The following is a 27895-nucleotide window of genomic DNA, read 5'->3' on the forward strand; positions in this document are numbered from 1 at the left end:
AAGATAATATTTTTGCAATGTAATAAAAAGTTTTTATTGAAGAGAAAGCTAGAATTTCCAAGATTTATAATTTCTAATGTTAAATCTTTAAATCCAGCAGCCAGGTTTTACACAGTGTGGGAAAAAAAATCTAATGTGGAGGCCACATGACTTCCATGAACGGACTATTAAATTTTAATTGCACTTCATTTAAACATATTTCCTTGAATAATTCTAACTTGAATGACCGATATATCAAAGTAAGTGGAAAATCACATTAAAAATTGCAAATTTTCAGATTAAATACCCCGGTTAATTTTTGTCGTACGACAGTCAAACTTCTTACAATTTTTCCGTAACGAACATAAAACTTCTCCAAATGTAAGTATAGGGATCAGGTGACCGCGTTAAAATTTAGATTTCATTATTTGTAGAAAATCAATTTTTTTAAACCACATTGCCACAACATGAATATTTTCGTCATTTAAAATACTTCTGTAACTGAAAGTATATATGACTACGACCTATGATTGCGAAAATAAAAGCCGGGTGAGGGGATCAGTACACACACACACATGCTTAATTCTGCCGATTGCAATAAAAAAGGAAGTTTATAGATAACTAGATGTTATAGCAGTTCCATATACAATATTTTAACGTCCTAATACGTTAAATAAATATAGGATAGGGGGAACGGTTAGGTTATTCGAAGATGGCAAAGTACACCAGGGTTATCTGCCTAAGAGAAGGAATGCCTTCATGCAGAACTATCTAAAGCATTACTGGCTCGTATTTACATTACTCATGTGGAAAATCACGAAAACCAAATACGTAGCCAAACATTGACCTGAGTTCTAACCAAGGTCGAAGTACCAGTATTTGGCGGTCTTAACCACTCAGTCACAGGTAGGGCAACAGAGACGGGACGAATTTACGTTACTAATGCACACACTGGCCAATGAATTAGAAACCTGTCAGATTTTCATTTGAATGCGTGCTAGGGATGAAGTATGCAAATTTCTTTTATGATGTGGGTTACAGGTGGTTAGAATGTTAGCCTAAGTAAGATGCAAGAGTTCTTTTTACGATGAATGAAGTTACATGGGAAAAACGACAGATTTTTCACCATTTGAAAAAGGGCTTATTGCTGATGCCCGTATAGCAGGAGCCTCAATTTCGAAGACAGTAAATCTCACTGAATTCTCAAAAGCAGCCATGTCAAAGATTTTTCAGAAATTGGAATCAGAACCCTTCTCTAGAAGTCCTTCTCTAGAAGACGTAACTGCTGTTCGAGCACAGTTTTCCAAGAGGGTGATCGGCGGCGTCTCCAACGAATTGTACGGCAGAACAGGGACTCTACTGTGCTTCAACTGACACAGATTATCAAATTTCTTCTCAGCAGATTTCAGTTCGAACCATGCGCAGAGAATAGGAATGCACAGTCGGGTGCCTGTGAGAAAGCCACTCATTTATGCCCGACATGCAAGAATTCGTTTGCAGTAATGTCGGGAAACAAGACGCTGGACATCTGAGGATTGGAAACGGGTAATGTGGTTGGATGAATCACGTTACACCTTATTTTGCACTGATGGAAGACGCCGAATTTGGGGAGCACCCCATGAAACCATCTTGCCTTACTCACACCGTGCAAGGGTCTAACTGGGAGTATCACGATATGAGGCATGTTCTGCTGGCATGGAAGTGTTGCCCTGTTGTTCCTCGAGGGTAAACAAACAGAAAAGAGATATCTAGATATACAGAACTGTTCAAAATTGGTTCTCTGAACATCAGTTTGACTTCCAACGCCTTCCCTGGACACCGCATAGCCCGAATCGTAACCCCATAGAAAGTGTGTGGGATACGGCGGAAAGACGCATCCGAAAACACTCTCCTCTTCCATCTAAGCTAAAACATATAAAAAGCTGCATATCCAATGGTATTCTCTGGACGTAAATACACTCCAGAAGCAGGTAAACTCGATGCCCAAACGAATCAGAGCAGTTATCCGTGCAAAAATGTGGTTCAATAAAATATTGATCCTGGGTTTCTAATTCATTGGCCAGTGTGTGTAATGTAACGGGATTATTCCCCATTACATTTTCAGATCGTTGTATCGCGTACTCGTAGTTACATGGCATATTTAAAAATGTTCAACGTTAGTAAATGCAACATTTATGAACATCATGAGCATCACTGCTCAGGTGATATTTTTATGTCATACAGACTGCTTCCATAGCTTAAAATTTTTATCTATAATGTTGATTAAAATACTAAAAATGTTGGAAAGCATGGCAGACATCAGACATTTAAGCCAACTTTTATCAAAATATAGTCCGAAATTACAGACGATACTAATAAAAGGTTCCAACACTTTTTTCAGAAAGTTTTCAACACTGAGAAATCAATTCAATTACTCATGGGGAAACCACGAAAACGCCCATTCAGCCAGCCCGTTCTCCGGGATTCGAAGCCGGACCGAACTACCAGTGTTCAGCGACTATACCGCTCGGTCGTTAGTGGGCCCGGTCCGAACTATCAATGTTCAGAGATCTTATCGCTCGGCCGCTGGTAGGCCAGAACTACTATGAACAAGGTATAAATTCTAAAATGCATATTTTAACTACTTTGGGACATTTGATGCCATTAATATTTAAATTAACATCAACTCATTTATGCCTCTATCTAGTTTCAGCCAGAAATATAACAGTGATACAGTGCAGTTAAAAGCGTGGAATAATATCGTCCTTATCGAAACGGTATTCAAGGAAGAATGGCATTTGTTAAGTCTACATCCATTTATAAACAGTACAGTATAACAGTCTTAATTAAATATATAGGTTGATAAAATATACGAATGGTTATAATGACCTTTTCCAAAAAGCTCTTGTCCACCAGAGGTCGAGCGGATAAAATCGCTGAAAACTGGTAGTTCGATTCAAATTTAAATCCTGGCAAACGGGCAAATTCCATGACAGTTTTCTTGTTTTCCCCTATATCTAAAGTGAATAGAGCCAGTTAAAAACATTCTCCACGAAGGCATCCCTCCTCTTAAACATATAGCCTTCCTGTGCTTTGCCATAATGTAATAAATCCAAATCGTTCTCTGTTTTATTGTACGGTACTTCAGAAGAAACTTTCCTTAATGAAACAAGATAAATGTACGTAAAGTAATGAAATCTGTAATATTATTCCCTATCTGTTAGAACTAAAAATTAACGCATCTATTATAATTCAAATATTCAAAAGTTAACAGAAAGCAATAAAAAAAGGTTACAGAATTGAAATGCATACACGTATATCAATCTTAATGCCCAATAACTGCGCTGAAAGCCTTGCTGTCTCACTGACATACACTTCCAGTTCTATCATATTCTATCCAGTGGTAGTCAATAGAAGATTTATGAACGTCATGCGCAGCCCTGCTTAGATTTCAATGCCCTGCTCCAAATTCCTATGCTAAATAAAGCTGCAGGTTTATACGAAGTGCTTCCAGTTGAAACAAATCTCCACCATGACAGCTGCATTACGAATTTCGCAAAACGTTTCATTATGGTGTTCAAAATATCCAGTAATAAATTTAGAGTTATCAGTTTCAAATCAAATAAATGAATAATATAATTCTGAAATATTTATGAGAGTCATTTTTTCTTTTCTAATTATTTGCTTTTCTCAGCAGGTCAATATATAAACCGCGAATACAATATATTGCAATTCGAAAGTAAACTTTAATTTATAAATAACTTTATTGCATCCAATAGCCATTAATTAAAACAGTTAAATAATGTTAATAGGAATTTTTGGCACATATGGCCATAGAAAACATAACACAGCTCTGCCAAATTCATGAAATTTCACAAAACAGTTTGTAAAAATGCACTCTCACTTTTCTCAGAATACTAAAGAACGTAGCTCACCAGCAGCCGAACGATATAGTCGCTGAATACTAGTAGTTCCATTCGGATTCGAATTTTGACTAACTGCCTGATGCGTGAGAGGTTTTGTCTTTTCTCTCTTGTGAAATGTGAATACAAGTCAGTTTCCCTTACACAGTCCTCCAATAAAGCATCACTTCCCTTAAGTAGATGGACGTCAAGTTGCTTTGAATTAATAAATTAACCCTTTGCACTTAAGGTCCTTTTCTCACGAGGCAAGCCAGCAACTCGAGGTGATATTCCGCATATTTGATGAATTTCTTAGAGCTAACTTAAAATGATTCACAGAAATGTAATGGTTCTTTTAAGTCTGAAGATACTTGCGGCTCATTCGTCGAATATAAACGGTATTCATTGCGGTATTTCTTCGGATTCTTTGCACGTTATCCATTGAATTTTCTGTCTCTGCGGAATGACTGTCGCTTTTACATTCACTATTTATTACCCTGATTTTCCGCCTTCTTACACGTCTTACATCATCGCTATCTTCATCACTGCTATCCTCCCCTTTATACAAATAGACGTGTTTCATTCTCCATCAATGAAAATTATAATTTATCTTCACTTGAACTGATTTCACCATCGTATTGCATGCTTACTAGGCTCCGTAGCTTTAAAATAATATTCCTATTGACTGTCGAGTTCAAACTAAGGTCTAAGACGCGTATATATAACAATAAATCTAAAAAAACATGTTAAGATTAAAGACTGGAATTTTTTTATGCAGATGTATTGTTGAAAACACTCACGAAGCGATACTGCCCAAACCAAACCTAAATTGATTGTTACCGCTCGAATTATCGCGTCAAACCGAGTGGTGACCTTTCGAAGGCAAAGGGTAAACACAGTTAAAGGACATATTTTCAGACAGTATTTATTGCAAAGTGTAATATTTTACAAAACAGTGCGAGGATTTAATAATTTGTAATTATAACTAGAATTTTCGGAATACTCGAACTCGGCAGGTTTTTTTCCGTTAAATTCTACTGGTTTGAATAGGTCGCATGTTTACAGATGCGAAACACTGGAACTTCGGTCTTGGGTTCTGTTACTGATATTTGAGAGGACTGGCCATATGACGATTTCCCTATGTGCAGCGTGAATGCCGGCCACTTTTATCATACATCCAGAAAATGAAGCTCTTCAAAAAATTCTCCTCAAAAGCATCTCTCCCCATAGGCAGAAAACTCAGATCTTTTTCCGTTACCGAACTGCTTCCGCCGAAACATTTTCTGTCTTAGGAAAAGAATAAAATGAAAATATTACGCTATTTCACGTTCATTCAGTAAATATAGTTAGTTCACCAAGTCTTTCATATAACTAAATGAAGAATCACAATAAATTTACATACCAACAGGTACCTGAAACAGTAACTTCAAATACTTATTCGTATTCCCAACTTGAATAATTCAAAACTTACCTACAAAGAAAAAAGCAACATTTAAAATCATATCACTGTAAAACGAAGGAATTTTTTCGTTATAGAACAACATACGCCAAACAATTTTCCGTGTAAAGATATAGTATATGCCAACGTTACTTATTAGCCATCATTAAATGTGTTGTTCTTATCTCTTATCGCAATATTTTTGTTTTAAAAGTAAATATTGTCAATAAAATGCTTTTAAAGTACGTCATTCTATTTCTTTTTGTTTACTGACATAACTAATCTAAGAGATATTTATTATATTGAGAACAGTTTTATCTCAAACGAATTGAGGTGATGACAAAAATGTGCTTTCTCACTATAAATATGTGGTTTACTGCGTGTTGTCCTACAGGGGAAAATGATCCGAAAACTAGTCAGGTTTACAATAATTTAATGATAACGCGATTTTCACTTACATAATTGACGAGTCTGATTTCCATTTCTCCCACATTTCAGAGTTTGGACAGAAAATGGAACTTCTGGTATAAAATTATAGAATGGACGATTGCTATTCCCTCATGCCTACCGCACAAACTCATATATTTAAATTATAAATTTTGTTATACAAAAAAATTTTGAAAAAGTAGTGTTAATTCCTGAATGCACCAAGTCCACATCAAAATTATTTCATGTCAGAAAACTGATTTTTTTATTATTGAAAAGGTACAGATTTATACCTCAAATTATTTTAGAAGAATGAAAGAAAATTTTAGAACGAAGTAATAAAGAAAATTTTTGAAAAATGGAAAGTCATTTTATTAAATTAAAGCAAAAACGTGCAAGTGTAGAGTTACATGGAAATCTGATCAATTTATACTATACCTTAATTAACAATTCACTTTCTACTGAATTACACTAAATATTGCGATAAAATAAATGAATATTCTGTGTTGCTATAACCATTTGCAAAAGAAGTGGGATATAGATTATTTGGCGTACCACTTTTTTTAGCACCGATTTTTAAATGAATTATTCTACCGTATTTCGAGCCTTATAGCATTTTAGGGCTAGGCTCTGAAAATTTTAAGAATATTTGCGTAATTTTCCCCCTCCTCAATGTGTTCAAACAACAAGCTGCCCTAAATTTTAAAATGGGTTCATCCACTTACTAATAAACTCTCAAAATCTACATGCGAAGGTCACGTCGAACCTTTCCCTTCTAACTATTGAACTGCCCGACGACAAAGTTAGTGAAAACTGTGGGGGAATACGGTATTCATTGTTAATTATTTACTACAAATTTGATTTTGAGGTAGAACTGGAATTATGTAGGTTATAGAAAAGCACTCCAGGGCTATATGTGGCTAACGGAAGGGATACCTCCGTGGGGCACATTTTAAGGGAAGTATATTTATATAAGAGGATGCAATTTCTTGATGGAAAAAAGGACGTATGAATGCTAATAATTTAAACAATAAAGGGGCATTTTTGTATTAGGAAGATCATGCTAGCTCACATGACTCCGAGATCTAATTTTAAATTCGCTCAAAACCATTTTCTTTTCCTTGTTTCATTCTACAGAGTGAAATACATATCTTATAATTAGATAAGTAACCTCGCTATATTATATACATAAAACAGAGAAATGTATAAACCTCTGTCCAGTTCAAAGAATATAGTGAAGCACACGAGAATTACCTGCCTAAGGGAAGGGATGCCTTCATGGATGACTTTCACAGGGAAACTAATGTATTCACATTGCACATGGACGTTTGTTCAAAAGACAACGTCATATATCATAGTTTGCATCAATTAAAATTCACGTTTACTAAAGGTGTAATCTGAAATTTGTTAAACTTCTGAAATTAAGATTGTGAAGATTCTTGTAAATTACACAATTGTTTTGTAGCATATACATAAATTTTCGCAATTCAATGAGGCAACCAAACAGTGAGAATAGAATATGCAGTCCATATTCCAGATGAGAATTGTTGAAACTGGAAACATTTATTTACGGAATATTACCAGCTTTTAAATTTATCTCGGCTGTCTTTTTTAAGTCCTGAAACTTATATAAAACGATATTATTAATTTTAACAAGCATTTCTCTGATTTCATTCATGACATATTGGTTCAGTAATAAAGTGACAACGGTAACAACTTTATCCCTTTTAACTCTTCCCTTATTCAAAAGAAATAATATGAATCGGAAATTAAACATGTAATTTCGATTCATATTATTTCTTTTGATACGTACTTTGCTGAACAATGTCACGCACATAGTTTAAGCTTTAATTATCAAAAGTAGTTGCTGTGGTTTTTCGGATGGCTTATCTGGAATGTTATCCGAAATAGCTTTTCTCCGATTAGTTCGGATAAACAGGGTTTTACCACAGTCACAATACACCACAGTTGACTTAAAGAAGAATATAATAGTAACGTTCAGAAATAAAAATAATGCTACAGTTTATGACAATAGCAATCGTTTAATGCTTAGGCAATTATTAGTGCAGTAGTTATGCAAAGTCTTGCACACACAAGCGAAAGTAAAAAAAAAAAAAAAAAAAAAAAAAAAAAAAAAAAAAAACGTATTTTGCAGATAGTGTTTTAAGACACGAAGGAAGTTTATTGCCGTAATAGTGCATCAGAATAATCTTACACAATATACGAAAGCTAAGACTGTAAGGGGATTTCATTCTATCATTTATATAGTTTCAAAAGATTCAGCAAGCAACCGCAGTTTACGATTCTTTTTACTTTCGTGACTTGCAGCATTTTCAGCAGCAAACAATTTTTAGTCAACAATTCCTCGTTCAACCTATAAAATTCCGTCAATATTAACCTCCTTATTCAATCTTAAAAAACTTTAGTGGCAAACTGCATACGCCATTTAACGAAAAAATAGCTCCAGTTCCTAGAAAAATCGCATGATAAACACCTACGAGTTGTTTACCGTTTATTCAAAGACATTTTAAGTCGCACTTGTGCGTATTCTTTTTGTTTATGGCTTCCGACGTGCACCTTGAGGGAGGAGTTAATCATTTGCATACAAGAAATATCTAAAATTCATTCACGTCTTTCAAGGCTACCGCAGGCAGTTCTTCATTTGCTATTATATATATATTTTTAGAGTTAGTTGGTTTTATTATAGTGTATATTATGAAGCTACTAATCCTATACATTCTAATTAAAAGGAATACTAACATACAAAACATGACCGATGTACGTCACCGGGGTGTTGCTGTAATTCTGTGTTTTTAACAATTCCCCGCTATTTTCTTCAATAATTACAATTATGAAATTACTTCGATATGTTTTCGGCTTTATATAAAATGAACTAGTTTTACCTGAGTAATGATTCTTATGAACAGCTGGGGTAAAGCAAAAAATACAACCAACACCATAGGTACGGTTGGCAAAATTTTTTACTCGCATACAATAAAAAAAAAATAATCCATCCAGACAACTACCGCAAAAATATTCCAAATATTGCTGGAAATATATTCGTAAGATATTTTACATTGGGTACACTGATATAACAGCCCTAAACTGTGAGATGAATTGCAATCGTGCGATACTTTTGATTAAATATCGTAAAAGCCCATCACTGGTCGAGTGGTTAAGATAGCTGAAGCATTGGCAGTTCGACCTGGATTCAAATCCCGGCGAACAGGCTGTCTGCTTGAATGGTTTGTGCGTTTTCCTACCCATCTGTAACGTGAATATGACCAGTTTCTCTTAGAAAGTTCTCCAAAATAGGCATTCTTTCTCCTAGACAGATTAGGCCTCGCATGATTTATCGTAAAAAAAAGAATTAAATATCGTCGATCTTAAAAAGAAAATTGAAACTTGATTATTCTACCTGATTATGGTGATATTACGGTGACAGAACTAAAGCCTGTGTAAAGAATAAGTAACTCGCGGTAAAGGACTCTTGTTTGATTAGCTACCGAAATGTTTTGAGCTTTTTTTAGTTAAAATCAGAGCGAAACTCAGACTGAATATTCAAATAATCCTCATAGATTTAGCGTAGTTATTTACTGAGCTGTCAGATATTGCTGGTATCACTCCAGCAAGAAATTTTTAAAATTTTGAGAAAAGAAAGAACGATTGAATAATCAAAGTTAAAATTAGAAACGACCTTATGATGTTGCATAGAAGCTCAGTACGGCTTATTAATACTTTCAACTGTTGTTGGCAGAAAATATGAAAACATTTTTTCCAGAAACACAGCACAAAACAAATAGTTTTAAATTCATAATTTTCTTAGAAAAATTGTCGCAGTTTTATATCTGCTTTCTTAGTTATCGATCAAAATCCCTTATCAAAGGCTACGTTATTTCAGTCGAACTTGCCAATAAAATAATTGTTTTGATTCGCTGAATTGTGGTGCATTAAAAAACAAGCTCTAGCTGAGCCAGGAATTTGATCGTTAGCTCTTAGTGAGCCAAATACTTGTTTCAGAAGAGTGACGCTGCAGATGGCAATGGTCTGTGGGAACGAAGTCACTCTTATCCCCTGCAGCATCAGTCTTCGGTACGAGAGGACTTGAAGCGGAGACGACACTTAAATTTGATAAGACATTATTCTGGCAAAACGTTTTATTCGTTTTGTTAAAGGTTTTCCATTTCTTTTCCCTTCTCATTTACACAAATTCCATAAAACATACACATTTTAGGATATGCTTTATATTACGGCCAGAGAAAACAGACTTAAATTTTTCATATATACAGTTATCGCAGTTAATCAGTTTCAGATTCTACCGTGATAGATGAATTTCCGCGTAGTCTCCCCCAATGGCGGGCCCTCAGCTACTTACTAAGGTCAGAAGTGGTCATTATGGAGGCAACTAATAGGTAAACCATCTTTGCCTCCTATGAAAGGACGGACAGTTACAACCATGCCTTCTCCGTGATCCGAATCCAGGCCCTTTGGTATCGCAATCGGCTCATCTAACTACTATACCGTCTAAGCGGCATTTCCGTGAAGTAGGATTCTGTATTTATAAAGCGAATATTTTCGTCGTTAGATCACTAAAAAACTGTTTCCGATCTAAGTACGTTTTCTAACATTATCAGAGCCCCTGGACTTGAAATAACAGACTTACCATTACTCGTGTTTCCCATGATATTAGACAAAATATGATAAAATACACTAGACGTTACAAATATATTAATATTGTACGTTTAATTACACAAACACGCAGGTCTTACACACAAACCACTAACCTATGGAATAACTTACGCACAACCACTAACCATAAAATAGTGCAACTTGTAAGCTGACGAAGAGATGAACTGCTCAGAAGAGCACGGTTCCTGGCTCTTCTGAAGGCAGGACATGAGACTGAAAAAAAAACGGTGATAGCGTGAAGCCATGAAACTCGAAGTGGCAAAGGACGGCTGTACGTGGATGATTTTGTGAAAATTGTAAATTTGTGAGAGCTTTAGTTAACAAGTAACTTTTTTTTTGAAACGCTATTAAAAAAATGAAATTAATGGGTTTATTTCTCTTGTGTAATTTCGAACAAGACGAAAACTAAGTTCAATTATTAACTAACTTTTCTTAGTTTTGTAAAATTTAAATTATTACCATTTCCGTACTTAGCTACCTTTCGATATAAGCACATATTTTAGTGTACGTAATTTTAAATTAACATGCATTGTAATTACTTAGTTAAAATAACGACAAGAGAATTTCACTTCTATTTTAGCAATACTTTAAAAAGGAATTTTTAGTGGATTTTCGCACATCATACACGTGTCACAGGAAATATGGCCCCAATATGGAACAAGATGGAAACTAAGTTGAATTACTGATCAACATTTTTTCTTGTTTTGCGAAATTCAATTATTAAAATTTCCATACTTTCGAAATAAGCACACATTTTTAGCATACGTAATTTAAAATTAAAATGCATAGTAATTACCTGGTTAAAATAACTACAAGAGAATTTCAGTTTTACTTTGTCAATACTTTAAAAAGGAATTATTAGCGGATTTTGGTCACAACTATATGGGGAGACAGAGCATGAAAAAAATCACAATTTTCTTCTTAATACAGCGCGCGATGAAATATAACGCAGAAGGTTAGGTTAGGTTAGGTTATTTAATTACGGCAAAGCCTCGAGGGCTATCTGCCTAAGGGGAAGGATGCCTTCGTGGAGGACTTTCTAAGGGAAACTGACTCGTATACACGTTACCCATGGGGAATACCACGAAATCACCCATGCAGCCAGCCCGTTCGCGGGATTCGAACCGAACTACCAGTGTTCAGCGACTTTACCGCTCGGCCACTGGTGGGCGCATATATATATATATATATATATATATATAACACAGTTCAAAATAAATAAGACGGAAAAAGAAATATCGCTTTAATCACAGATTTTGACAAAAAATAATGTCCGATATTTACAAGAACTGTCCAAATGAACCATGACCAACTGCAATACATACATCACAACTACGATGAAGTGACTGATGTGTACTTTGGAAGATACCCGACAAGTCATGTACTTCAGCAATAACACTGATTCTGGCCATGAGGCCTTCAGAAAAGTTAACATTGTTCTCGCAAATGAGATTTTTTAAATGTTCGTAAAAAAAAAAAGAACTGAGGCAGCAGAGGTTTGGAAATTTAAGCTGCCAAAGGATGGATGCACGAAACTTAATCCATCAGTTAAAAAACTGAATACTCAAGTAATTCTGTCCCTTCACTGCACGTGCTGATCTTTCATTTGAAAAATGTATATAAATATCAAACATTATTTCTTGTAAATATCAGAGATGAAAACTGTCTTTCCGTGTGCTATGTTCATCGAACTTACTTTGTTTCGTGCTTATGGAACATGGCGAACACTGTTACTTTTGTCATGTTCAATCGCCCCTCTAAATATGAGACTTTTCCCGCTACACCTCATGTATATTATACGTAAAAAGAGTTAAAATATTCTACATACCACCATCTCTAACTTTTAAAAAATATTAGCTTTTATCACTGCGATTTTAACAGAAGATTTAAAGCGTACTGTACAATTTCAGCGTTAATGTAAATATTTAGGTAATATAAATTTTAGGTAATGTAATAATAAATTTGAAATTAAATTATTTAAGTGATGTAAATAGATAATAAATATTAAAATTTTCATACTTAGTTGCATTTCAAAAAACCCACGTAAACATACTTGCGTACTGTATAAAATACCAAGCACACACAACTGGCTGCGAAGCTCTCCCTCCCGAGCTCAATGTTCATCAAAAGGATATTACTTCACAGTCCTTTTATTAATCAATCAAGAGACTTCAGAAATAATGTTACAACTAAAACTTATTTCACATATTAAGTAAATATATATATACATTTTGAATGACCACTTAATACTAACCTCATATCAATGGCTGGTTCTTATATGACTGTCTATTACATATTTTTGAGTTAGTGTTTCTCTAATGTTCGAAATCTCTAATAAAATAAAGCAAAATTAATTTGAAACGAATACTCGAATACAAAATATATCCAAAATAAGTTGACCTCAGAACGTATAGCAGTTCATCATAACCCGTCCCTTAGAGTTGTTAGTTCATTAAATACATAAAATTATTAATATATTTTAATGAGTGATAGCGTAAAGATTAACCAACATTTATACTTCTAATATTAGATATTCCATTTTTTATTGTTTATATAAAAACGAATTTTTTAACTAATTAGATTCGTTCAACAGTTACTCAAATTTCAAAACCATTCCATTTCTTTTTTTACGTATGCCTCCATTGCAACAAAGTGTATACAAATTTAAGATATTTTACTGAATAAAGTAATTTCTCTCACATAAACTTTAATCACAAAGAAATCTTCGAGCTTCTAAAATATATATATTAGTAGAAGTTTAACGTACAGCAATCATCAGTATTCTAAACTTTCGTCTGTCAGACTTACAGAAAGTCAAAACTTGATCGCGCAGTTAAACGGTTGAAGTACGAGTTGAATGCTCTTGGGACAGCGAAAAATACTAATATGCGGAATTCTGAGAAATTATACTTTTGATACAGCTAAAGGATTACTAAATATGACAATGAAGACACTATTTCAGCTTTAGTCGATGTTTAAACAATAACAATCGATATCTAGTTCATTTGTACCCTCTTTCCGACGGTAATTAATTTACAGTACTAATTACTATAATCACTTGGTAACTGAGTTTGTATCGAGGTGAATAACTGCAAAAGATAAGTCGCAATTGTTTATAATGAAGTCGTATGTCTCAGAAACAGCCGTGCATAACTTCGTAGCAAATTTCGCCCACCAGCGGCAGAACGATAAAAATCGCCGAACACTGGTAGTTCCGAACAGGCGAAAGGGTTTGGCTGTATGAGCGTTTTCGTGGTTTCCCCCCCTCTGTAACGTGTATACGAGCCAGTTTCCCTTAGAAAAGGCCCTAACGATTAGCCCCCCCCTCTTAGGCAGATAGCCCTAGTGTACTTTGCCATAATCAACTAAACCAAACACTGTAGCAAATTTCGAATCGCCTTTATTTTTTAAATTTCAAATACTACATATCGCTTAAGAATTTATTGCGAATTATTTTTCTTAGTAGGAGCATATCATAGAAGGTATGAAATACTACACTGGTGTGCAAAACTTAAGCAACAGGTGTTCTTTTTGACATAAATCCACGAGATAGCATCCGAGAGACATGAAATTCAGAAATAAGAGAAAACATTTTGTATTTAAACGATGACGAAAGCATAATTGCGCAAAAAATGAATACAATGCATACAGTATGGAATTAAACAAAAACAGGTTTTATTGAACTCATAGTATCGTTACTCATGATTGTCTGTATAAGAGGAAGAACAACAAGCAGATGTTCCTTAGTATGGGATATGGCCTTCCCTTACTGCAATGGTTGCTTCTCACCGTCTCCCCATACTCAGCACCAAATTGTCCAACAGATCTTGAGGTGAGAGTGCCCACTCCTCAATCAGCATCTGTTTCAGTTGTTGGGTGTTCACCGGAGGATGTAATCGTGCCTCAAGGTGTCTTACCAAAGTATCCCATACATGTTCTATGGGATTTAAATCAGGGGAGTACGCTGATCAATCCATTCGAGTGATATCTTCACATTTCAGTAGCTTCTGAACAGCAGGAGTCCGGTGTGGCCGTGCATTGTAATAAAAAAAAAGTTTGGTCCAACTGCACCTCGGAACAGACGCACATAGGGAAGGATCACCTCCTGACAATAGCGATCTTCGGTTGCAGAACTTCTGTCGAAAACGTGGAGCTCTGTCCTCCCGTTCAGCATGATGCCTCTCTAGACGAGACCTCCAGAACACCGTAATGGTCTCTTTCCGTGATGTTACTGAGATTAAACCGTGTCCTTACCTCTCTGCAAATAAGTTGGCGTTGAGAATCACTTGGGGCACTAAAACGACTCTCATCCGTAAGGAGGGATTGGGATTATTCAATTATGGCAAAGCACACGAGGGCTATCTGCCTAAAGGGAGGGGTGCCTTCGTGGAGGACTTTCTAAGGGAAACTGGCTCGTATACACGTTACACATGGGGAAAACCACGAAAACGCCCATGCAGCCAGCCCGTTCGCGGGATTCGAACCTCGGACCGAACTACCAGTGTTCAGCGTCTTTACCGCTCGGCCGCTGGTGGGCTCCGTAAGGAGGATACGACTCCATTGATGAGATGCCTAGTTTTTGCGCTCCTTGCACCCCTCTAAACGGTGGCGCCGATGGTCAACTTTCAAAGGGATGCACGGCTTTTCAAGAACTTTCAGGACGGCGGGCCAATAGGCCATCTTTGTGAAGGTGTCTGGACACAGTAAACCACGACAATTGTCGCCGGTTGCTGTACACAGTTGCTGAGCTGTGGAGCTTGCTGGCTGGTTTTGGGCTCTTTTCGCCTGTAAGACGATATATCGGTTATATACTACAGTTGTTCTGGAGCGGCCACCACCAACCTTTCTAATAGCTGTACCTATGGTTTGGAAGGCTTTCCAAGCCCGCGAAACGACACTTTTGTTGACTTCGAAATCTTCAGCCACACTGGTCACATTACGCCCCTCTCCAGCTTTCCGATCATTCTTCCACTCGTGAAGTCAACCAGATGATTTCTTCTAGCCATATTTCAAAAGATTTCACCTGTACTTACAGCAAATGTCTTTAATTGCGTCTCCGTTCTTCCTTTTATGGTAGTCTCGAGTGGAGCGCATGCGTTTTGCGTACGATCACGTAGCCTGTGACGTTTTTGTCCTGACATTTGCATATGCATGACCTTTCTACTGAATTGCTTGTTCATTGTACTGATAGCAAGAACCCCTTTTCTGCAACTGCATGGTTATCTGATTAAAATTTGCATTGTTGCTTAAGTTTTGCACACCAGTGTATTTCAAAAAGCTGTACGTCTAGCATCAAGACTGATGGTAGACTTCAAAACCCTAGTTAAATGAAAACTGAGATCATACAGTTAGTGTAACTACATATTTATTGTAAGTTGGCAAATATTATCAACATATGAAGAGGAAACATATTTTTAGTAATTTCAAACACAAATTTGAATTATTATATAAATATTACATGACACATTAAGAAAGCAGAACACTTACATTTTGTCCACATCTTTCAATATTTTTGTGTGTGTGCTTTTCTTTATCACAAATACGCAACGATCTGTTTACGTTTAAAAAAAAAAAAATGTGAGAGAACTGCAGAGATACGCATCGCGTAAATTTCGGTAACATCGGCCTATCTACCAAATGCATTTCCTCTTTATTAACATTATAGACTTCACACCAAAATTTTGTGTTCCTTTAGAAATTTTACCCCAGTTTCTTCTATCGCTGGCAAATTCGACAAGCGCAAATTGTAAAATTAAGTTTAAGGTAAAAATACACGATTTGTTTATACAGTCCACTAAAATGCGACAAAAAGAAAGCATGCGAAAATGGCGACGTTGCTTGATTCAAGTATTTTCATGAACATCGTTGCCAATTTGGCACACGCTGAAAAATCTGGCAATTTCTACTAAGATGGTTGAAATAACACGTAAGTACCTACAACAGAATTCTCATTTTATACTGAATATCACATAAAACATACCAGCTAACCTTGAAATAAGATAAGGTTCTTGCGTGAAAAACGGAAGTTTCCACGAGGTTTTAACGATGCCTGGCGACAACATTTCAAAAGAACTCTAAACTGACATAAATTCAATTTATAATGCACCATTCAAGTTACCGACCTATTTAAAACGGGATGCTAACGTAAAATAGATTGATATTTTATTCGGTATTTTAAATTTTATGTTCCTTGGCTAACTTAATTTTGTAAATGTCTTACACTTTTACACGAAGTAAATCCTGAATAAAGTGAAAAGCTTTTATTTAGCCAACTACTTAATTATGATGAAAATAAAATTTATTTATTTACTCAATATTGTACGGATAAACTTAATAATGTACCACAGATTGATGTGAAACAAAATTACATACAAATATTAACTGATTAAAGATTGCTTGGAACCTTCATAAAAACTTCTTTACAATAGATTAAGGTAACAGAGATCAAGTAAATTTAATTTTAAAAAATATGCTAAAAATCCCTAGTGGAGCTAGTAATAGCAATGAGGCTGAAACTTGCACAATTTAAGTTTCATTAATTACATAAATTTCATTTATTCATAGGAAACGGTTTTCTTAAAAGTTTTCCTTAGTAAAGGCTAAAATTAGGAAGATTCTGCTCTACTGGCAGATCGGGGGAATTGGCAGCTATGCATAAATTTTAATGCATAATGCTTAATCCAGTTTTAATTGTGAAAGCTATTTATCTAGCTGAGAAGCACCTCTCCCAAATCAATCAATCATATTTTATTTGCCCGCTCCGCTTACTCTAAAAGCACTACAAGGCAGAAACTTGATCGTGAATACAATTACCTCTTATACACAGGAATAATCAGAATATTAAGGCAACAGAGTTAAGTAACAGATATACAATAGCAGCATTACATTCAATATACATAATGAAATAGACATAATATGCTTCATATTATAAAAAAAGCTGTGACGTAAGTGACAGAAATTAACCTCTGCCTTAAACAAATATTGGAAATCAAATGTCGATTTATTTCATACTTGTAATCTAGATTAATCAGTTTTATTAAAGCAGATAGCAATTTTCTGTAACGATGCTTAAAGATTTGCAAGTAATACTTAAAAAATTATAACACTAATACGAAAAAAAAAATTATAGCATTAAATAATGAAAAATTTCAAACAAAATTTGCATTCCTTATTATACTGTAAAAAAAAGTCGTTCTTTACAGGCAAAAGTTTTGTTAACTTACAGAATTTAAAATTTTACATGAGAATTTGCTGTAACGTAAATAGTCTGAAATGAAATAGTGCCGTATACAAACGATTAATGAGTACACTTATAAGCAAAGACGAGGGCTTCAGTTTCGCGCGAATGAATCACGTGACTGATTGGACAGCGGGGGGGGGGGGGAATATCTCAGCTAATCAGGAGAAGACAACGACAACTGTTTTAAAGATAGTAACAGAAGTTGACTGAGTCTTCGTCACTTTCCTGAGCGGCAAGTAAAATTTTTAAAGTAACTGCTTGAAATATTTTTTTTTTTATTTTATGTGTTTATTCTTATGCACTTCACACTATTATATATATTGATTAAGTATATTAACGTTTAGCCTTTGCTACTAGTAAATATCAATGTTCGTAACGTCTAACCAAAGAATATGTATTCTATAGATGTTATTTGGTCTAACAGCAGGGCTATTTGGACTAGAATGAGTATATAGCAAGTACAGGCACTATCAGCACTGAATATAGTGCTAAATATGTATTCCAAATGTAGATCTAAGAATAGTATTTAATATTTTGAATCCAATAAATTAAGCCTTTAATTGACCATATTGTTTATAACCAATATTTTTATATAGCCAGTGGTATTTAATTGAAACAGTGAGACTGTATTAATTTCATATGAAAATGTTATAATTATATGAAGTAATTATATCTGATTAAAAAATATCGTATGATAATTTTCGTGTTGTTTTGTTTCTCTACTTAGGTGCAACTTTGTTATTCCATATATATTAATATATTAATATCAACAGGGAAAAAAGTGAAAATGACCTAAAATATTTTTCTAGTAATCCGTTAAACTAGTTGTAAACAAAAACTAACATATTGCACTTTATTCCCCAAAATATGATTACATTAATATTTTATAAATTACAAGTTTTATTACACTGTATAACAGCCATTGCATATTTACGATTTCTTAAACATTTAATGTAGAATTTATTTTTATATTTAGTTTCCCTAGTTTTAATACAGTTTGGAAGAATATCAGTCTTATTACCAAAATAGCATGAATCAAATACATTCCTTGACAAATGCTTATCTTGATCATGTAATATGTAAATCATAAAATAAGTTCTTTTAAAAGAAGAATTTTGACTATGTGAAATTTAAAACCATTCTGTATGTGCATGTCAGTATTAATACTGAAAAAATAATAAATTTTTAATAACACATTAATTTTAGAATTAACAATATAAACATACATATATAAATACAACGTGAATACAACCCACTTTTTGTTACAAATCCCTCCATAATTATATGCTTCCCTTTAGGCAAATAGCTTTGCATGCTTTGCCATGTTCCACCAAACCAAATGATACAAATATGCAAAAAATGTTACTTTAGGTTAAAATTTACCAACTTAAAAGTTAATTTAGGAAATAAAATTCTGTGCATTTGTAAGCTACATTAGTTTACTTATAGCTTGGTATTTAGTTATACAATGATTTGCTAGTCAAAACTCATATAGAATGCAGATATCTTTTAAATAAAAGAAAAATCTGAAAACTTTCAGATTTTACATTACACCCAAAGGGGCGTTTTTTAAACATTTTGTGTGTTACCTTTATCTATTAAATATCACGTTCTTCGCACTTAAACCATAAAATTGAATTTAACAGCAATATCGCAAAATAATTTTAAAATGAACTTATCTTTAGAACTTCCGATACACAGTCTCGCGCGCTAGAGAGAGATTTCCCGCCCCCTTCGTAGAGTGTTCCCATTGCTCGCTTTGAAATCGTTGAGTTTGTTAATCAAAAATTTGTTAAAGTGTTATAAAATATGAAATCGATAATAAAATAAATTACAAATTAGGGCTTCCAAATGCCCATATTCGAAGGAGGATTACGTTATTCAAAATTTGATGGCTCTAGGTACCGTTGTTTTATTACAATGTCAGAAACATAGGATTTCGTCATTCAAGATTTGATGGCTCTAGGTACCGTTGTTTTATTACAATGCCAGAAACATACATACAGATTCTTCATTATTTAATTTCTTTAAGGGGTATCAGCAACCTTATACCCACAATGTTAAATTGGCTATTTTCGATGTACATTTTCTCAAACTCTGCTGTAGATGCACGCTTGAAATTTTTTGTGTAATTAAAGTACACCTATCGGATTATACTGAAATGAGCTTTTGAAATATTTTGAATTTTAGAGTAATTTACAGAATATTTTGTTAGGCATAGTAAAATTTAGCACTTTTCTCACATAAAAAATTAAACATTTTTTTCTTAGTTTATCACAAAAAGCTCATTTCATTAAATATTAGAAAACCTAATAAATAAGCCATAAAAATTTCAGATACCTGTGAGCAGTAGTTCCTGAGAAAAGGCACATCGAGTATTAAAAAAAAAAATCACGTTTGGAGAAAAAACGCTTTTTTATGTAAAAATCCTCATTGATCAAAGCAGTCGATGACAAATTAAAACTAGATTTTTTATAGTTTTAATTTTCATGGAGATTAAAGAATGGTATTTTTAGAAAGATAAAAGTATACAGAACTTGAAAACGCAAAAATCCGAAATCACAATTTTTTGAAGATTTTGGGGTTCCAACACCCCTTTAAACATAACACAATTTTAAGTTGGCCAAATTAATTTAACATTTAAGTAAGTATTAGTGACTTTCAATAGCATCTTTGTTAGAAGTATTAAATTCTATTGTAGAGTCATTAGGTTATTTTAAAGCAGGTGACATGAAAAATGATCAGTGCCCCAACCAGGACTCAGACCTGGACCTCTGGAATATGCTCGGAGTGTGCTATCGTTACACCACGAAGGCATGATGGAAGGAGGGAGAAAATATCTTATGCAATAACTGAGGGTAATATTTCTTGTTAGTAAAAAGGAAAGCAATGCTATGGAAGACCTGAAGTGTATTTATAGTTTAAGCAAGTTGCAGTTGCTGAATGTCCAGTGTTCCAAAAATATAAACACAAGTATATAAAAATCACATTTATGAAAAATAGGGCCTGGAATAACATGACGAAATGCTACGCCTAAAATATTAACTGCATAACAGTTAATTATTGCAACACGTAAGAATATCGAAAGCCGTCGCTGATGAAAAGTAACAACATTTAAAAAATGAGACATTTTTGAGACATTTAATATTCGATTAAAAAAACTTTTCAAATTTACTTATAGTAAATGAGACAAAAATGTCTCATCTAAAAAATGAGACTTTTTTAAACAGACTTAAAATTTTTCCATTTCTTACACTTTTTTTAAAAGATAATTCCTCAGACATAGAAACCAAGAATATGGTGTTTAAAATAAAAACACTTGATTTGATAGCCTATTAAGAAAGCGTTACAAGCAATTCAATTCTCCAAAAACATACTCAAGTCTCAATCCAATTATGCGAATCTCGAGTCCTCTCTCTATACCAAGAATTGGCGGATGTCCAAACCGAATTTAAACAAACGGTGACGCTTTGATTCAGCAGTTAACTAACCCAAAGAACGTCGGGAGTTTCAAAACGTGAAAACGTAAAATCGCACTTCATTTGCGTCACGTGTGATGGGCTTATAATGTTTCCTATTGTTTGCTGTGTCTCGAGCGTCGTTTGATGTTCTTCATCACGCTTATGTTTAGCAAGTTTTTGACATACTTGCAAACTATAAAGTCTTGGGATACGAAGTAAATTAAACTTCTGCACTCGAGGTTTCTTTCTTGTATAAAGAGGAAGGCAACTCGGACTTTTTTAGCCATTTTATGCCTATGTAATAAATTATTTGACAGCACAAACTATAAGTAAATTCGAAAAGTTTTTTTTCATCGAATATTTCATAAATGCAATTTCTGATTAAGTTAATTACTGCAGGCCATATATATATTGTATATAAGCCGATGAAAGGTCAGACGTTCTGAACTATTATTATTTAGATTGCGGCTGAATACTGGATATCTGCTTGCCAAGGGAAGGAATTCCTTCGTGGAGGACTTTCTAGAAAAACTATCTCGTATTCATGTTACTCGTACGTTCCTATTGTTTGCTGTATCTCGAGCGTCGCGCTATAACTTTAATTTCAATGCCCAAAAACTTGGCTTAGGAACATTATTCGTGTTTCAAGAGGCCAATGACCCTAAGGATACAACTAACCTCAACCGGTTACTCTAAAACGTTCCTCGCCAGATGAAGACATCACCTCAATACCCTGACATAAATCCAATTGAAAATTTATGGCACAAATTCGACCTAGAAGACAAGTAACAAAATTTCGTGTAAAGATGAACTTAAGGGTATGCCTCTGCAATAATGGCACAGAATTCCCAACAGTACAACCAAGACTTTTTTTTTTCTATGAGAAGAAGATTACAAGCCGTTATAAATGCAAAAGGTAATACTTTTTTGACATGCAAAATTACGTTTTTGTTGTATATTTTGTGCAAAAAGCAAATTAAAACGAAAGTTTCATTAGATTTGCATGTTTATTACCTCCTGTGTTCGTTATGTCTACCTAAAATTGTCAAGCATTTCCTTTGTTAGCTAATATGATCAATTTTTTTTTATACCCACTGTAGGTAACATTAACGAAATCTCCCATGCAGTCGTGCCATTGGCCAGGATTTGAATCCGAGTCTAATACTGTTCAGCGATTGTATCCGCTCAGCCGCTACAAAGTATTTGATTCTTTATTATTATTTTATGGAGGGTACTAGCCCTTTTAGGCTTTAGCCACTACTAAGACCAGAAGCGGTGGTCATTTTATAATGTATGTTACCTACTATGAAGGAACAAACAATTTACATCCATGGCTTCGCCGGGTTTCCAAACCCGGGTTCCTTTAATCCTTCTAAGCGGTAGTTAAGCGCCAAAAAAGATAGCGTTTTAGTATTACATTTAATGAAACAGTACGTTGTACTATATCTGTAATTTTTTACGTTGAATGCAGATTATAAGTAGCATACACATAACACTTGATTTTTATTCAGAAAAGTTCCAACATTTTCTAGCAAAAGAAAAAATTAGAAGTTTTCCTGTCATAAAAAATACACTTCTTCACAAATAAAATGTGGAAAAGAAAGTTTAGTTATTTTCTCCTCAATTACCTAAAAAAATATTTTAAAAAGAAGTTTGGCTTATTTGATTACGGCAAAGCACTCAAGGGTTATCTGCCTAAGGGAAGAGCTGCCTGCATGGACTTTCTAAGGGAAATGCCTCGCACACACGTTACACATGAGGAAAACCACAAAAGCGCCTACACAGCCAGACCGTTCGAACCATGCACCGAGCTACCAGTGTTCAGCGACTTCACCGCTCGGCTTTTAAAAAGATGGAAATTCAACGGTTTTAAACGGATTTTAAGACTGAAATCTATGAAGTTCAGATACATATGCTGCTCATTATAAATATTCGACAAAATTGTGATGCAATAAAAAATACCGAAATTAAAAAAAGAAATTGTATGAATTTACTTCTAAGCTTTAAAAAAAAGGAAGAAGAAAAAAAATTCGGCATTTATTGGAATAAGAAGCTACCATAACAAACAAGGCATAACTTTTATGTTACATCGTATCTCTGCAACAACAAAACTTAAAATCCCTTTCCTCCAAACAACTTTACTTTTGAAAACTGGCAGAAACATTTGTTTTATTTAACCAACGGCGAGGAAAAACAGCCTATCTGTCTATTTATTGAATCACAAAAGATGTAGTTACGCAGTTCGAAAAATAAAACTACGAACATTGTTTTAATTTCAGATTCGCACGTGCAAGCGAAATGTTCCGGCTCATTAAGCTCGAATTAAAAGCTATCAAAATAACTGCTTTCGGAAAAATAAAGATGGGTATATGTGCCATTTTAAAAATTTTTGTATTCTACTAAGTCGGTTGCTTATGGTCTTTGCCATGCAATACAACAAGCAATATTTTAATGCAGTGGATTCTAACTCGCTATTCCGATGTAATTTTATGTGTCCCACGAATACATTTTAAATGTGTATTTGTTGCAAATACGGTGCTTACAGTTTTCGAAGACAAAGATATGGCCTGAGCTTACGTACACGACTCCTATTGAAGGAAAAAAGAATGAATAGGTTGGGGCTCTGTTTTTGTCGCCGTATATTTGTACGTCAGGCCATTGTGACTAAGCCAAATTTGGGAGAATTTCCCACGCTGCTAGTGATTGAATTTAGTTTGCCTGCCGACAGCTGGTGGTGCGTCAGTATTCTGAAATATCCGCTTTACGGTTAAGGTTAAAAGTAAATTATCTGGTGGTTAATTCAATATACTAGAATTGTCTGAAATAAATGTCAAATTAAAATTTAATATTTAACTTTCAAGGCGTTTAATTACAAAATAAAACCGATAGAAATTTCTTGTAGGTTACCTTAGACTACCTTAGACTTCAGATACAATAAATTTTAATTTTTTTCCTTTGTGTTGTATTATTATTATTGTTGTTTATAAGGCAGAGCCGTGCCAAGATATGTTTTCACCTGAGGCAAAATGATAAATGCGAGCATTTGTATTAAAAGTACTGTATTAAATAAAAATATCATAATTCTTATAGCATAATTATACCATAATTGTTAAAGTATTTTTAATCATACTTTTATAAATTCAGAAAAATAATATAACCAATTATTTATAACTTTCAAGTGAAAATGTTAAAGAATTCTTTTTTGATAAATAAGAAATAACATCTAAATCCATATTGCATTAATTTCCAGGTTTTCTTGCAATTCTTCCTATTATTTTATTAATTTAAGTTTGCCGAAGCTTATTTCCCAAATAGTAACTGACAAATTTAAAAATAAAGTAATTTTCGAATTCGTAAACAAAGTAATTTTCGAATAGTAACTGACAAATTTTTAAAAACAAAGTAATTTTCGAATTCGTATAGCCAATTTGGCGCCCCTTCTAGTGATTCAGCCTTGTCCCGGCTCTGATGTATGTTTCGATAAGTATTCAGTAAGTGAAATTGGTACTTTTCCGTTTCGCCGGCGCAAATCTCGCCAAGCAGACTTCACTGGCGACAACATACAGTATACACATAAAAATTGTTAACAAATATAATCTAAGGATCCTTAAAGAACAAACAAATGTAATCTAAGGGGTTTTTTTATTTTGAAGGCATAAACATTTTAATATCGTTTAAAATTTTGTAAAAAAGCCAATAAATAAAGACAATAAATTTGTAAAACGACATTAAGAAAGTACTATGCTTTCATGGTCAACATCTTGATTCGCCGGTTCATATCACGTGACCCCAAGTAATCTCATCTCACGTAAACTCGTAAAACGAGGGTTAACATCCTCGTAAAACGAGGGTTAACTGTTTAAGGGGAGGAATGCAGGGAAACTAACTCCAATTTACGTGTCACATTGGAACGAAAACTCCTGCACGTTCTTTGAGATTCGAACTCGTGTCGAACTATCACTGCTCAGTGATTTTACCGCTCAACCGTTCTGAAAGGCCCACCAGCGGCCGAGCGGTAAAAGCTGCTGAACCCTGGTAGTTTGGTCCGCGATTCGAGTCTCGACGAACGGGCTGGCTGCATGGGCGTTTTCGTGGTTTTCCCCATGTGTAACGTGGATACGAGCCAGTTTACCTTAAAAGACCTCCAAGGGGCATCCCTCCCTTTCCGTGTACTACCTAAGGGCGGAGCACGTAATAAGCGGGAAAAAAAACCGTTCTGAAAAACATTAAAATCAATATCTTGATTGATTAAACAGTCAAGAGATAACCGAGAGCGTTTAAAACCATTGGCACGATGTCTCAAAAAGCAGGACATTCCGCTAAAATATGTCACACTGACAGAACAGTATTACAATTTTGGCAAGTAGGTTCACTCTTGGCATTTTCGAAACGAAAGTTACAATGCCAGATCCAAAACTGCAATCTTAGAACCAACATAATAAAAGATCAATAAACTAAGCAGATTTTTATGAATACACATTTTCAATTCAGAACTGGTTATTTAATACGAATCTTTTCTTCTATGCGTATTTAAACTATTTGCGCAAAATTCATGAAATAATCTGAATATATTTTATGATATGATATTTCAGTTACTTTACAGAAGCTCACCATAAGGAGTTATTTGCACAATTTTTTTACAGAATAAATTAAGCGAACCTTACTCATACATCTAAGATCAAGGCACAAGTTTCTTCAATAATCCTGGTTTAATGCTTTCGTTTTCTCTTCGAGGGATTTGGTTACGTTATTTGAATATGGTCAAGCACACAGGCCAATCTGCCTAAGTGGAGGGATGCCTTCGTAGGGGACTTTCCAGGGAAAACTGGCTCGTATTCACGTTACAAATATATAAAATCAACCATGCATCCAGGTCGTTCGCCTTGGTACGAGCCCGAGTCGAACTACCAGTATTCAGCGGTTTAGGCCGCTCGGCCATTTGCTTGTTCTTTGAAAATAAAAATAATTGTCAATTTGTTTTATTGTGGAGCTAGCATATTTTATAATGTTCATAACTGTTTCCAAAACTATGTAACACATATTAGGATTTTTGGCTATGACTGCTGAAAGCAAACCACTAAAATCTTCTTAAAATCAATTTTCTACCATATCGTCCCTAGCATCCCAAAGGTCTGCGCTAAACTTTATAACCTGATTTTAAATAAAAATAAGTAAGGTCGACAGAAACTTAAAATTTTCAATCAATAAAAGACAAGAAACGTTAAATGACTCCCAGTGATTCAATTATTTATTTTAGATTTAATTATTTAATCTGAAATTATAATTAAAAGGCCAAAATGAATTAATTTCCCTGGGAAAGGAATTAATATACCCATAAAAAACAACCGAAAATCAATTTTCAGGTTGCTGTTAACTAGCATATTAATTTCCCTTTAAAATAACAATGCTGCGTACCATACTAGATCCTCAGTTGTATACTATATCAGAAGCAGAGAGAGCTAACAACAACTTTACAGCATATTACTATTAATTACAGACTTCAGCCATAAGAAGAATTCTCGGTTTAGAATACACCCTGTTTCTATCAACATTCGTTACCTTTAATTAAATTCATTACCTTTCGCAATAACGATATTGCTCTAAAAATTTCCAAAATAAGAATTTGTTGCAAAATAAAATTTTCTAGATGTTTCAGATTCTGGTTATGAAACTGTTGTTAACTGTATGACTGCAATTCGCCTTAAAGACACCAAAAATGGTATGCAGGTAACCACAGCAGAACAAGAATGGTCCGACAAGGCCTCTTACATCAAGTAATAACTAAGGTTGGGCGATGGTTGCGCTTCACTGAATGAGCTCCGAGAGTTGCTTACAGCTGTATGAAAAGCTGCTACCAAGTGTATTGTTTATTAAGTTGCCGCTCCACCAATCAGCGCCACCATTCTTGGAAACGTTTTATTCTTGGTAATACATAGACAGTACTCCACCTTGAGATGCGATAGGTGTAAGTCACTCAAGCGGTTAAGGTGTTTTTACTATCTTGTTCCCTGCCAATCCAGTGTCGTCCTCAGACCTTGGTAAAGGAGAAGTCATCGAACGAGTCTTTTTAAGCAAAGCGTCTGTTACACACATTATTTTTTTTTAATTTAAAATCTCGGATACTTAAAAAGACTACTATGATGTAAGTTTTCCGATACAGGCTTTTAATTATAGAGATTTTTCTTTTTAATGCAAGAATTAGAATGAAAAAAATGAAATTCGATCCAACCTGAATATCGCAAAATTTGGTTAAATTATATCAATGAGTTTGAAGATTCAAACCTCCTCAGCGCAATCTTCTGTTCCAAAGATGTTTCTTTTTATACTGTGTTGATCTTCATTCCTATGTAGTATAAGTGTCAACCAAAATGCCTGTTTTAAATGTTCGTTAGCCTAAGGTAACTCTAAATCTATCACGGTATTATCGCTTCTCATTCTTTCTGAGGATTTCAATATATTTTCAGGTGAGAAAAGTAAAAATTCCGGGTACTGCTCTCTTACATGATATGAGCGTCTTCGTGACCTTAGAAACAAACTAATGAGCATGCAAATTGCCTGGGAAAGAAAGAAACGACCATTTTCAGAAACAGAGAAACTAAATAAATTTTCATTCTACTAAGAGAATGATATACATGGAATTTAAGAAGACTTATGATTCAACTTTGCAGGCACGAACTCTCTAAACTCAACTGAAGGTTAAGGAAAAGGCTTCATCTTTTATTTTATTTATTTTTATTTATTACATGCTACGCCATCAGGCACTACATGGCAAGGTAAGGAT

General features: G+C 34.4%; 1 long non-coding RNA gene across 1 annotated transcript in view; it reads right to left on the bottom strand.

Annotated features, from left to right (window-relative positions):
• Positions 1-3746: 3746 nt before the first annotated feature.
• Positions 3747-27895, bottom strand: part of LOC146993339 (uncharacterized) — a 69797-nt gene continuing 45648 nt past the window's right edge. Inside the window, exons 2-3 of the long non-coding RNA XR_015038497.1 lie at positions 5263-5331; positions 3747-5147 (exon numbers count right to left, since the gene is read on the bottom strand). This is a non-coding gene — a long non-coding RNA (uncharacterized LOC146993339). The remainder of the gene's footprint in view (positions 5148-5262; positions 5332-27895) is intronic.

Source organism: Stegodyphus dumicola, chromosome X1 (assembly GCF_044657685.1).
Source record: "Stegodyphus dumicola isolate Sdum_Otavi_A_Nest chromosome X1, ASM4465768v1".
Taxonomy (NCBI): domain Eukaryota; kingdom Metazoa; phylum Arthropoda; class Arachnida; order Araneae; family Eresidae; genus Stegodyphus; species Stegodyphus dumicola.